This window comes from Barbatula barbatula (assembly GCF_947034865.1).
Source record: "Barbatula barbatula genome assembly, chromosome: 11".
NCBI lineage: Eukaryota > Metazoa > Chordata > Actinopteri > Cypriniformes > Nemacheilidae > Barbatula > Barbatula barbatula.
The window spans coordinates 1,442,409-1,456,801 of NC_136774.1; the positions used below are offsets into that span (position 1 = coordinate 1,442,409).

The 14,393-nt window shown below is 40.8% G+C and overlaps 1 long non-coding RNA gene across 1 annotated transcript; it reads right to left on the minus strand.

The window, feature by feature from the left end:
* Positions 1-9,131: 9,131 nt before the first annotated feature.
* Positions 9,132-10,375, minus strand: LOC306900111. The gene is made up of 3 exons (XR_013787271.1): positions 9,886-10,375; positions 9,663-9,721; positions 9,132-9,350 (listed from the first exon to the last, which is right to left on the minus strand). It is a non-coding gene; the product is annotated as an uncharacterized lncRNA (long non-coding RNA).
* Between the last annotated feature and the right edge of the window lie 4,018 nt (positions 10,376-14,393).

Sequence of the window (14,393 nt, forward strand, 5' to 3'; positions counted from 1 at the left end):
CGCATATAGACCTATCCATATAACCATAAACATACAAATCACTTTCAATCGTCATTATGCGTCCTAATCATAAAACATGCATGTCCGCAATACCAATTTATATAAATAAATGGTAATCATTTATCAAATAAAAGTGCATCAATTTAATTTATTTTACTTTCATTTGCTAATGATCTTAGGGTGGGCGTATGGGTTTACCACTCATTGTCTGATTGGTATGACAGGTGTAAAGGCTTGAATGTGATCGCTGCAAACATAAATACTACGGTGAAACCCCTGCATCTACGACATGATGGATGCGCTGGCTTTGCTGGAGGACTATGCCAATGGCAGACTTAGGAGGGAAAGGGTGTTTAGAGACCGCGAAGATTTCCTAGCCCACGATGATGACTGGCTAATAAGCCGATTTAGATTCCCTAGACCCATGCTTTTGGATCTGTGTGCCGAATTGCGGCCAACATTACAAAGGCAAACTAGAAGAAACCGCGCCATCCCGGTACCATCCCAAGTCCTGTCAGTTTTAGGATTTTTGGCAACCGGGAGTTACCAGCAGGAGTTAGCCGATAGGCAAGTTAACAATATGATGATACTGTTTTTTTCCTGAGCAAAGCTTGATGTGGAAACTTATAATTTTGTTAATTTGACATAGGTCTGGGATTTCACAGCCATCACTGAGCTCCTTAATGCCTGCTGTTTTGAAAGGGATTATTAAAATGACAAATCGATACATAAAGTTTCCTTACACTATTGGGGAACAGGCCAATATCAAAAGGCAATTTGCAGCAATGTCCGGATTCCCAAATGTAATCGGCGCAATTGACTGCACTCATATTGCTATAAGGGCTCCACATGAGAACGAGTACATTTATGTGAATCGAAAACATGTGCATTCCATAAATGTGCAAGTTGTTTGTGAGGCCAACATGATTTTTACAAACGTTGTGGCGCGATGGCCTGGTTCAACACATGACTCGTTTATTGTAGTGCACAGCAGTGTAGGGAATAGACTTGAGGCAGGTGCTGTGCGCGATGGGTGGCTTCTTGGTAAGTGAAAATTAAATAATGGTCTGTTTTCTAACAGTTAAAGCCTAATGTAAAATTAATCTGTTATACTGGTAGGTGACAGTGGTTACCCCTGAGACGTTGGCTCCTCACCCCATTTCCAAACCCTCAGAGTGCCGAGCAAATGCGTTACAATGATGCCCATGCTCGTGCGCGCTCTGTAGTTGAGAGAGCCATTGTCCTCCTCAAGTGTAGATGGCGTTGCCTTGATGTTTCGGGTGGTAGACTTTTATATCAACCAAAAAAAGTCTGCCAGATCATCATGGCATGCGCCATTCTACACAACATGGCACAGAGGAATGGTGTTGCTCTCCCCCCTGACCTCCCTTACCTCCAGCATGAGGAGCCTGACCCACACCCCCCTCCCCAACATGAACGGCATCATCAGGGAGCAAGGATCCGCGAGGAAATAATGCAGCATTTTTGAAGGAACAACACAAAGGTTCATTTTTTAACAAGATCTTTTAATGTAGACGCAATGTCGCCCAAAACAACCCTTATTTGTTTTAGCTCATCTGCTATAACCGTAATTGCGTCAATAGTGTCCCTCTGTGTCTGAAGGACAGCCTCCGTTAACACCCGGCCACTTCCAACCGTGCCATGGGGTCTGGACGCGCTCCTGCTGGTTACCTCCGAGTCCAGACACTCCATCGTTGCTGCAGACTCCTCGCCACCCTGTGCTCCCATATCCTCTGGAAAAACAATACCTCATTTACCTATTGTGCTAATCCAATAAAATTATTTACCCGTTTCCACCATGTCTGTGTCTCCCTCCGTGTCAGGCAGAATACCGCACACACTGGTTTCTCCAATTATAGAAGCCAGCCGGGTCTCCAAGGGGGACAGATCGGACGTCCCAGGACCCCCACCAGTCCCAGACACACTTTGTCGGTGACTGGCGAGCCTTTTTTTTGTCCCCACTTTTAAGTCGGACCACTTCTTTTTTATTCGGGAACCGTCCGGTTAGCTAAACCAACTGCATTTACAGCTGCAGTCACATGCTGCCATTCCACACTTTTTTTTTGTTTGTGACGCCAATACTATGGCTACCAAACAAAATAAATTTCCTTTCCTCCACCTCAGTCACAAGAACCTCTATTTCTGTGTCTGTGAAATTTCTCTTTTTCCCCTTAGTTTCCATTGCTGCTATTATCACGCATACAGAACCTCTTGCTCATTAAGATGCACGGCCATTCATGAGGTGATTTGCATGGGCTATATATGGTTGAAAAGAGGCGGGTTAAGGGCAGGATGTCGATTTTTTTCACGTGCGCAAATTATCAGGTAGATTGTGATTTATAAATGGAAAATTGCGTACAGGTGTGCGTGCGCACGGTTTTATAAGTCTCAATTTTTGTTTGTGTACGCCATTTTTGGCTTTCGGGCGCACGTACACTTTTAGTAAGGATCCTACGCACAGTTTTATAAATGAGACGCTAGATCTGCTTCCCGGAAGGGTGATTATGACACCCTACACTTCTCTCATTCCGGCAGTGTCTGAGGAAGATGAAGAACTTTGCAGTGCCATAATGGCAAGCATTGAGGACAATGCGTGAGTTTTATTCAATAAAGAATAGTATCACACCCTTCAAATATCCGCAGTCTTTAGTTTCATCACAATTTATAAAAGACAGATACAGATACAATGAGTGCCTTTGCCGGGAGAATTCTCCAAGAAAATTTTTTACAAAACCTATACAAACACTGGGGGAGTGAATTGAGCACATTAATACTACGTCATACGTTCAACTCATTTTTGACAAGTGGACATGTCAAGCATGAGAAGACCACAATTCAGAATGCATGAAACATCATTGCACAGGCTCTTTAAAGATCACAGACTGTGTATAGCTTAACATTTTTTACCTTAATCACACATTACAATATGCAGTACACAATTTTCCTTTTGGTGTATTTTCCTTTGTTAATTATATTTCAGATTACTTATTTGATGCTGCTTTGTTTACTGATTAATTCAGGCAGCTACATTGTTGCCAAACAGAGAATTCAGTCATTGTATTTTCACTTATAATAAAATATGAATGAAACTCTTTTTAATAAAATAAATAAACTCAAAACAAAACTGCAAGTTTAACATCCCGCGCAGCTGTGCTGGATTGTGCAATCCGTGGATTTACAAGACTCTCATACAATCCAAACAACAGAATGGTCATCAGGTTTTCTGATGATAAAGGGAAGTTTGAAGAAGCCATTGATCTGGGTAGTCTTAGGCGAGAATTTTTACGCCTACTCCTAGTGGCACTGATGCAGTCATCAATGTTTGAAGGAAAAGAGGGCAGTCTCAACTTGGCACTTGTTGTGGAATTTTCTTATTCCTTAATCAAAGTGAGTTTTTTAAAGACTTCAGACAAATGCAACACACAGAGAGCATGAGTTACCTTGCAAGGTATTTTATATTTTATTGTCATTCAGTCTGCATCACAAGCATGGTGCAGACAGAAGGCCCTCTTTCCTCCTACACCCAGAGTTTATATATTAAAACGTGAAACCCCCTCCCTTTGCCCCCCAGCCAGAATCCCGAGCTGGTTTCCGAGAAGTGATGCCCGTTATTCCAAACAGAACATCTTGGCCTCTGCTCGAGGGCAAAGGCAGAGTGGTATGACGCGTACAGAGAAAAACATGATAACATAGAGAAGAAAACATAGATAGAAACTTCATAAACATATAGATAGACACATCAAGAAGCTAGACTAGAAAATTTCCATTACATTCCCCCCTTTTATCATATATGATAACCAAAATCTTTATACTTTGACCATGTAAGATGAGCAACGCCCTTTCTCTTACAGGTTTCATTCTTCTATCTAAACAGTTCTTAAAATCCCACTAGAATTGGTAACACCACCTGCTTCAGCCTTCGTCACTTTCCATATTCTTACTCTCATTTGTGGAATTGCTCCCGTTCCCTCATAACTAAAATTTTTCTGAGTTAGAGCTAGTCTAAAACTTTCTCTTTTTCCTTTTTATTTGGCCGTCCCAGGGGACATAATGGCCCACATTTTCAAATTTCGTTGCCTTATCCAGAACATCAACTGAGGTACAAGTACCTCTACACAAATACATATTTGTTCCCCAGTACCTAGCAGAATTAGGGTAACACTGTCCCTCCCCATACCATTTTATTAAACTTGGAATATAGTGTTGCACAAAAACAAAATTCTATAATCTCTAATTTCTCGGACAGTTGATTCCCTTTGCGAGCACCAATAGTGCCCCTCCTGTCGCTTCAGTCAGCACGACCATTGCGAAGAGCCATTGTGGATGTCATTTTGATGGCCTACGGTTGGGGTTGCCACTCCTTGGACACCTTTTTGCAGTGGGAGGCGTGTCTTTCCTACGACTTCCTCCTGAAATCTTTGACTACCACGAAGCCTCCTGGCTGGAGCTGTGTAATGGTTTGTCAGCTCTGTCTGCTACTTTGACCTGCACAAACATTTTGAGAGCAAAAACACATTGCTTGTAACATCCCCCCTTTTGACGCGTGGTCTAGGCCATGCGTCAAAATCGCAAAAACAGGGAAAAAATGTTTTGGCAAACAGGTGAGGCCATTTCGGCCCCCCCAAACATTGTCTGTGTGTTTACATGAGCACTCCTTCCAGAGTGCACGCTTAGCTGGTTCTGCAAAATGTTTGCATCTCTGCAAGAGAAAGAGTTTTGTTAGTGATTTCTGGAGAAAATCTGTCTGTGGCTGATTTTGCTTGCTTTGCTGCAAGGTCAGCTCGTCGGCTTCCTGCAAAAAATAGTTTCAGATACAAAAGTGTGTGTGTCACAGTCACACACAACAATGGCAATTGGGAGAAGAATGGCAGATAGCATATCAGCAACCGGTGTGTGATTAAGAATGTTTTTACCATCAGCTTTTACAAAGTTTCTGTGTTTCCAGAGTGTGCCAAAATCATGAGTTACACCAAATGCATATCTACTATCTGTGTGAATGTCTACATTTGTATTCTTTGATAATTTGCATGCGCGTGTGAGTGCAATGAGCTCTGCTGTCTGAGCAGAGAAATGGTCCCTAAAAATGATATCAATTGCTTCTTTGCTTTTGGACTTGCGATGTCTGTAATTGCAGACACGCTTTGCGGACAGCTGTCTACCGCGGTCAGTAATTTCGTGACCCAAAAATGAACAAATCGTTTTGCCAGCTGGACTTTGGAGACATTTACTTTGTGTTCTTTTTCTCTTATCTTTTAAACTGGAAACAAAGGCCTGCGCACCCGTAAATTTGGACATGGCACAACTATGCCTTTATTTTTTAATCTTTTTAAACTCATTAAATATTGGCCTTATGCCATTGATGGCTTCTGGTTTGTGGCTTCTGTTTTGAGGGGGAATTGCTGTTTGCGTGGACGAAAATTACCCTTGGGCGTTATCACAACAGGTTCTCAGTTCCTAATCAACCAAACATAATATTTTCCTGTTATCAACAGTTGTACGGGCACCTTTACCAAAATTTCTGGTATGTCAATACTCATCATTAATCTTTTTTGTGTGTGAAAACACTTCAAGTCCCCTTGTTGCTGACAGACAGGCATGATTCTCACGATGGGCGTGCAACAAATTTGAATATTGCACGTCGTCCCTTTTAACCCATTCTATGGTGTGCGCATATTTGTCAGCAAAACACCCACAGCTCCCCACACCATTGTAATCAACGTCATGAGGCTCTGTGAGGCAATACTTTCTACATCGTACTTACGTAATTCAAAACTACATCGTACAGCTGTACGAGCGCTGCACACGGGTCGTGTTTGTATCATGCTCAATCTGTCATCATACACATTATGACTCTGCCCAGCAAATGAATCGGGCAGCAGTCAGACATGAGAGACCTGTGTTGAAATTTGACACTCCCCAACTCACATTGCACCCCTTTGACATAAATTATTTTACATTAGAGCCACTAGCATTTAGGGAAAACACAGCTAGTTTAGACTCTGGCAAATTTAAACACTTCTTGTGAATCACAGTAGGCTATTCGTTGCCCCTGAATCTATCAATAATTCAAGCGGTTTGTTGCCCACAAGCATTGTGCATTTTAGCAAAGTTCAGAAAGCAGTTTCAATCATCATGGAATGTGAGCTAAGCAGATCTTCATTGCATACAGTAGGAAAAAGCATTTCTTCATTGCATATGCTAAGGGAAATCATACTCACCACCCTCGGAATGATGCCTCACCTCCTCACTTCCATCTACCTTTTCTTTGACCCCATTGGTCTCAGAGGCTTCGGACAGTCGTTCCGCCAGTGCCCCGTTCTTCCACAATTGAAACATTTCTCTGGATCATAGGTGCTAGAGGGTTTAAAACCTCCTCTCCCTCGCCATCTTCCTATTCATCCGTGTTCTCCTCCGATATTCATTAGAGCTATGTGGAGTTCTTTATCTTGGGTGTTTTTCTTCTGAAGCTCTTTCTTGCCTGTTTGTCTTTCGGCGTGTACAGCATGACGGATGATCTCGCTCATTCTCGCGCGCTCTGGCTCGATGCATGATTTTTCCACTTCTCGTCTCAGCTCTTCTCTGAGGTTCCGCAGAAAAGCGGATCTGAGATGTCCTTCGAACGGACTAATGTCCGGTCCGTCTGCATCAGGTTGAAGTCCAGAATGTTCTTTAAATACTTCCTCCACAGGCCATTTACCCTGTAACTTTCTCAGGTCAGATGGTTTCAGTTTGACTTTCAACAGTCTCTCTAATTCTTTCATTGAGGGTGAGAATTCTTTGCAAAATGTCAAAAGTTCTTTGTACGTCGGTGCTGGATGCACTCTTTCTTGCCTTTGACGCACCACGGGCTGTGGTGGAGACGGCACTTGTGCTGGTGGAGACACTGGTGGGGGCACTGGAGCTGCCTCGATCGGGTTCAGATGTCGGTGAGGAGGAACACAATCTTCCTCCGGTCGGTGTTTAAGTCATAGATGGGGTAAAGAAGACAGAGGGGTTAAATCATTATATTCAAGCAAAACAGGGTACAATGGAGTTTTCGGTGGTGGCAGTTCTTCCAATGCCATTTCTTTAAAAACATAGTCACGTCTATTAGCTTCCCTCTCCCATAACTCTAAACATTTACACGCTTCATCATATTTTTCCCTTTCTCTTTTGGACATTTTAAATATGTCTTTTTTCCCCATGTGTTCTCTTATTTTCTCTAATTTTGTGGTACTAAATGTACCGTTTTCTGGAAAGTTAGCTTTTTCTTTTAAATAGGGTACACCTTGTAAACTTCCCGTTCCCCACCTTTTCCTCATTTCTCTGTATGTTGGTTTATCCATATCCATATGGGATCTTCCTTGTCCCATTTTTCACGATTCAGAGTAGTCCCCCTCTACAGACTGTTTAGAAATGTTCTTTCTATTTCAGAGTAGTCCCTGCTCTACAGACTTTTTAGAATTCTATTTTATTTCAGAGTAATCCCTGCTCTACAGACTGTTTAGAAATCTATTAATTCAGAGTAGTCCCTGCTCTACAGATTTTTTTTAAATTTACTATTTCAGAGTAGTCCCTGCTCTACAGACCTTTTAGAAATCTACTATTTCAGAGTAGTCCCTGCTCTACAGACTTTTTAGAAATCTATCTGACTCACCACTTTTCCTTTTTGTGCCTTGCACTGAGTTCTTTTGGGATCACGTCAGCTTGGGGTCCGGAGTAGAGTTCTCTCGTCCCTGTATGGGGTTAGAGCTGGATTTGCTATGTCCAGGATGATCAGTCAACTCTAGTCCGTTCTCCGTCAGCCTTGTGATCCCATACCTCGTCGCCAAATTGTTGTGGAATTTTCTTATTCCTTAATCAAAGTGAGTTTTTTAAAGACTTCAGACAAATGCAACACACAGAGAGCATGAGTTACCTTGCAAGGTATTTTATATTTTATTGTCATTCAGTCTGCATCACAAGCATGGTGCAGACAGAAGGCCCTCTTTCCTCCTACACCCAGAGTTTATATATTAAAACGTGAAACCCCCTCCCTTTGCCCCCTAGCCAGAATCCCGAGCTGGTTTCCGAGAAGTGATGCCCGTTATTCCAAACAGAACATCTTGGCCTCTGCTCGAGGGCAAAGGCAGAGTGGTATGACGCGTATAGAGAAAAACATGATAACATAGAGAAGAAAACATAGATAGAAACTTCATAAACATATAGATAGACACATCAAGAAGCTAGACTAGAAAATTTCCATTACACACTTGATTCCCAAGGTATACATTTATATTTCTGCTATTTGAAAGCTTGTACTCCACATTTTATAATGGTTATTTTTTTCAGCGCATTTGCTGAAATTCTTCTAAATCCACAATATGCCCTCAGTGTCCAAATAAAATAAATAGTAACAAACTAAATGGTAAAATAAAATAAATATTTTCATGTTTCAATATTTTCCATAACAAATACCACTAATGAACAAATTCTGATTGGTCCAGATTGGGCTAAAAACAGGTTCGGGAAAGAAACTGCATCTTGCAGTACATTGTAAACAAGGAAATATAGCGATTGGCATGAAACATTGATGGAGCAGTGAATAGGCTTAGTAAACGGCAAAATGGCGTGACAAACTATTTTTTTTAATTTGGCACTTAATGCGTTTTGGAAAAGAGCTCTTAATTTATTTCACGCTGAGGCACCTGTCTGTCAGAAAATGCACCTTCCCGTATCTCCCACTAGGAATGTGTCTCAAGCATGAAACTCCCCCCATTAGACTGTATAAGTCCTATTATCATACTTTCATAATTATTTCATGCTGGGGCGAGCAAAGGCACATTTAAGATGGGGGTGCATTTCACGGCAAGTCTTGGATCTTTCCGTCAATGTATAGTTTTTCATGATTAGATTACAATTTGTATGTGAAATATAATATAAACTCAGATGTACGGTGATATGGGACGACGTTTTAAACATATTCGCCTCAACTCTTCTTCTGGGAAAGCATACACAAAGCATTTATTGCAATTTAGTTCTAATTATTACAAGAAACTTTTTTTATTTCGTTTTTAATTTTAAAAAAATCTGTTAAAACATCTTGATAACAAAAGAAACAATCTAGGAATTAAATAAAATGTAACTGATAAAATCTTCAAGGCTTGCATTGTCAGAAAAGTGAAAAAGAAACATTTCCAAGATACCTCGACAAACACAAGTTAAACATAAACTACTTGGCACAGGTAGTAAAACAAATATTGCAGCAAGGGACACTTTTACTGGCATGCAGGACACAAGTAATCCACATCCACTGGAGGGCTCTATACACAATCATGGTGGTACCACCTTTCACATCCGTCACAGCAAACCTGGGAAAACAGTGACATGTAGTGGTACATGTTTTTAATTAAAGGGTATTTCTAAAAATATTTCATATCTGAATAAACTGATTTGAAATATTCGTACTATTCCTTTAATTTTGGAAGTTCTCAACAACATAATCTTGTGTTCTGACTACAATAGGATTTCCTACATAACACCTTGTTCAATAGAGAGTAATCACAGATTTATACATAAAATCAACATTAATAATGAATACATTAATAGATGATGTAGAAAGATGTAATTACTACTGCAATAGTACATTTGTTTTTGTATATTTTGTAATGTGAATAACCCACCCATTGTGTTTTACCCTTGTCCTCCATCCCACAATAAAAGCACAAGCCGCTTAGATCATCTGGTAAGACAAACATTATTCAACAAATAAATTCAGACTAACACAGTTTGCATTACACAGCAAAGATTCACTAGCATAGAGCTGCATTTTTATGATAGGCCTATTAATTGCATAAAACCAACAACATGAATTGATTAACATGCTGAGCAAAAAAATAAACAGACCTGATTCTCTGAGGAGGGAAGTAGCTCAAGTCTCAAGCCTCAACTTGTCCACTGCCTTCTGTGAGTTGTGAATATTTATCACCTTCCCCTGTAAAATGTTCTCTGCAAACTAAAGCCAAGTTTGATTAGCAAAATGGCACAATCCATGCACTACGTCAACCAACACTAGGAAAATACCTAAATGTACTTGTTACTTTATGAATGAATGAATGGTATCTACACTAATATTTGTTTGTCTGTTTCATTCTTATTCCAAGGTCACTGTAGTCATCTTGATCTAGTTTGTATCCAGTCCAGATGACCACTGTAGTCACCTAGATACAATCCTTATTCAAACAATGAAGTGACCACAACAGCACTGACAACTAGACGAGTCTTAAAGACAAATCGCCTGTGAAGACTTTGTCACTAGATGTCCACCTGCACAAAACCTCAGCTAAAACATGAGAACCAGACCAGTCCTCTGCAAAAAGGACTCCGTTCACCTGTAAAACTGAATGAATATTATGAATGATAACAAACCACAAGAGAATTTCATTTAGCTGGATTATGACATAACTGTTGTGCTGTTTTGCACTCTATCTACCTTATTATTCTTTTTAAATATCCCTGCTCGTAAATATATATATCTATATATGTGTGTGTGTTATCTGTGTGCACCAAAGGTCTCAGAGTAATGCAATTTCAATCCTCTATATGTATGTAGTTTACATGTGGAAGAATTGACAATAAAGCAGACTTTGACTTTTACTGATGGTTACAGCTTTTCACACCCACTTTTAAGGCCAGAGGATGAGCCATCTTGCTGACGTCTATGAGGGAGACTGCTGCATTTCCACCTTGAGACATTGCAGCCCTTTTTCCTCAGGAAATAATATGTGTGAAAACTGTTACAAATCACAATTTAACAGTACAACTACATTATACTTCAATTTTACCTTGTAGACTCCAGGCATCTATTCATCTTTGTGTCCGTTTCTCCAAGTGGATCCATGAAAATGGTTCTTTAATCGTGTGGGTACATAACCTTTTATTATTGACATGGAATCACAGCATACATTAGGCAGAAACCTATAGTATTAGTGATATTAGTGAAGTTGCACAGTAAGGGGTATTGTAGATACATTTTAATAATTGAGGGCATGTATGGATTAAATATAGCCCAATTTAGGTAAAGGGATAGTTCACTCAAAAATAAATTCTGTCATGAATGACTCCCTTTCTAGTGCTCACTTTCCTGTGTGCTCATCTGTGACATTCTCGTCGGTCCCTAGTCTTGTTTTCCCCGTTAGTGCCCAAGAACGTTACTTTTCCCATGTTCCCTCATCATTGACAGTTTTCTAGTTTATCTTCCCCCGTTTAATCATTTTTATCTGTTTTATTTAATTTCTACCGTTGGTACAGTTTTTTGTCGAGTATTATTGTAATATATCATACCATGTTCAGTGGATTTATTTGGATTACCTTGTTATTTGTTCTCTTGGATGTTTGCCTGTGTTGTGATCCCTTGTCTGGTCGCTGTCTGACACGAGGTGTGTTGATGTTTTGTCGAGCACGTGTTCGCCGTTGTTTGACGGCAGGCACGCGCTCCGTGTCTACGTCATTCGCCCGCCCTTGTGTTTCCCTGTTAGGGCTTTCTCCTCACGGGTGATTCACTTCGTTTTCACTCACGCACCTGCTGCCCATCTTCCCCGTAGCGCATTCATTCCAGTAATCATTTTGCACACCGGTTCCCTATTTTTCACTCAGTAGTTTGCTCTTTATTACCCTTCTGTTTCTCTCGTCCTGTGTCTGACCGTTGTATGTTAGTGCCAGCTCAGACTGCCTTAGGTCTAGTACATCTAGTCTAAGAGAAACCTTCTTTGCCATTGCTATTCCTATTTGCCTTAGTCTCAGTCTCAGCCACAGCCACAGATCTGAGGACCTTACCTCATTTCCTGTGCCCCGCATAGAGCCGTTTTTCATTTGTTCTGCCTTCTGCCCTGTCACTCCCCTCAACAGTTTCCCGCTGGCTTCCTGGACCGCTCTCGCTACACAGTTCCGTCAACCCAGTCACCGTGTCAATACGGCTCGTCCTCTCGCTCTTCTCGGAGGTTGTGGGTCGAGCAGTCTCCCCGAGTATTCCCGCATTCTCTTGTCCGTGGTGGTAGTGGGACTTTATTCTGGGAACTACTCCTCGCCGGCGGACGCCACGTCCCGGGGCGATTCGGATTTTACATTCAATTCTGTTTGTAATTATACAATAAACTGTTTTTTTTTCTCCCCCGCAATTGAGTCCTCCTTGTCTGCCATGACACCCTGTTTTTGAATTGTATTATTTTGTTCTGTTGATGTTTTTTGGATTGCCTTTTATTTCCTGACAACACCTTTTGTTATTTAACCTTTTTTATTTAACTCCTGTTCCTCTTGGATTTGTCATCAGTGAACACGTTGCATCATCAGAACAAAGAAATGTGTACAGATGTGAAACAACTTGAATTTTTGGGTTAACTATAGCTTATTTTGTGGATTGTATATATCACAATAGATAAAGAGCTTAAAGTAGTGAGATCTGTGCAATGCTCTTGTTCTCACCACCAACATCCAATGACGGTGCTCATTCACAATTCCCACAATAATTGTGTGTGCCATTGTATTTCTTGTGACTACATTCAGATTGATCCAAAGTCGCTTTTACCAGAAAAGTGCATATTTGCATCATTTACAGAATGTGAAATTATTATGATCAAGTACAGACCCGGATTCTTCCAAAGGTTCCCTTCCAGATTGCGTTCATAGCAAAGCTGTCAATTACAGCTGCTTCAACAGCATTGCACTTGTATTTCCGAACAAGAACTGTCAAATATGTATTGATCACCAATAAAAAAAAATTGTCCCACAAATGGCATTATGTGTTAGACAGATTGTAGTATTATCAACTATTTTGTTGTTGAAGTGTTGCTGAATTTCCTGGCATGACTTAAGGTCTTTGTGTTGTAATACAGTGTGTGGTGACTGTAAATGTTTGATTCCTAGACATTAGGGAGTGGAAAGTCATAATGTAATACAATAACAAAAAAGGGATACCTCACTCTCAAGCTCCCTTTTGGGACGAATCTTCAAAATATCGTCATAAAACAGTCTGTATGGGCCAACTTTGGAAAGAAGTACATGCACATCTTTCCCTGCCCATGCCTCATGCAAATCTAAAAAATACAGTGGTACTTTATATAGTAAAATATACATTATAAAAAATATCATAGGAGTCAAGGTGATATTAGATTAGCTTATGGTTCTGTATATTTCATTAGCATTGCTTTATTAGAATGTTGTTTCTCTCTCTAAAAAAACATGTACTGTATTGTATTCTATCTCTTTCACATTTAGTCATTTGGCAGACGCTTTTATGCTTCCATCTTTTAAATGTTTTTCTTTTTTCCTGTAAAGCTACTTTGAAACGATGCAACATTGTCTAAACTATATAACACTGTATAAAAAATTATTTGAAAAAGGTCTTTTTCATGATCGTACTACTTAAATTTTTCAGCGAAGATGTATGTTAAGACAAGGCCTGGTGCTGCAGGGGAGCTTGGTGCTGTTGAAGCAAGTCCTGGTGCTGCAGGGGAGCTTGGTGCTGCATGGAAGACTGGTGCTGTAGATAAGAATGGTGCTGCAGAGGAGAGTGGTGCTGCAGATGCTGGAGCTGCTCTTATGTCAGGAGCTGCCGACAGGGTGGAGGATGCTGGTGCTTCCATAAAGTCAGAGGCTGGTGAGGCCAGTGGTTGTTTTATTTTTTGAGGAATTCGAGGCAGCTCTACATTAACTTTTTTAAAAACAGTACCATCCTCTCTGAGCAGATCAGAGCTTTTCCCCTGTAGTGCAATCAATGTAAAAGGGCCAAGGAAGCTTGCCTCCAGCTTGCCACCTTTTCTCTGTTGGCTTCTTACATTTTGTCTCCAGACCTGGTCTCCTATTTTTAAGGCAGGTTTGGGAGCACCATACTTCATTCGCCTCCTTGTGCTCTCCTGGTGTTTGGTGATATTGCCCTGAACAATATCCTTAATGTCATCAAGTCGCTTTATGTCCTCTGTTTCAGAAACAAAACTGTGTTCACAGGTAGACAGCAGTGTTGAGGTTGTTGTGGCTGAAGAAGCCACAGGTGAAAACACAACACCACCAGTCCAACAACAACTGCAAATAATTCACAAGACAGGTGACGTGTTCACAAGTCCATACACAGAACCATTGGCTCACTGTGTAAGTGCCGACTGTGCATAGGGAGCAGGTATAGCAAAGCAGTTTAAACAAAGATACGGTACTGAAAAGGTGATTGCACAGAACAGACAACCAGGTGAATGTGCAGTGACCAGAGAAATCGACGGTAGAATCATTTTCCACTTGGTAACCAAAGAATGCTGTACTGATACACCCACCTATGCAAATTTCACCAGAAGCATAAGATGCATGAGAGATTGGTGTGTGGAAAACAAAGTAAAGGGTATTTCAACACCCCGGCTGGGGTGTGGTCT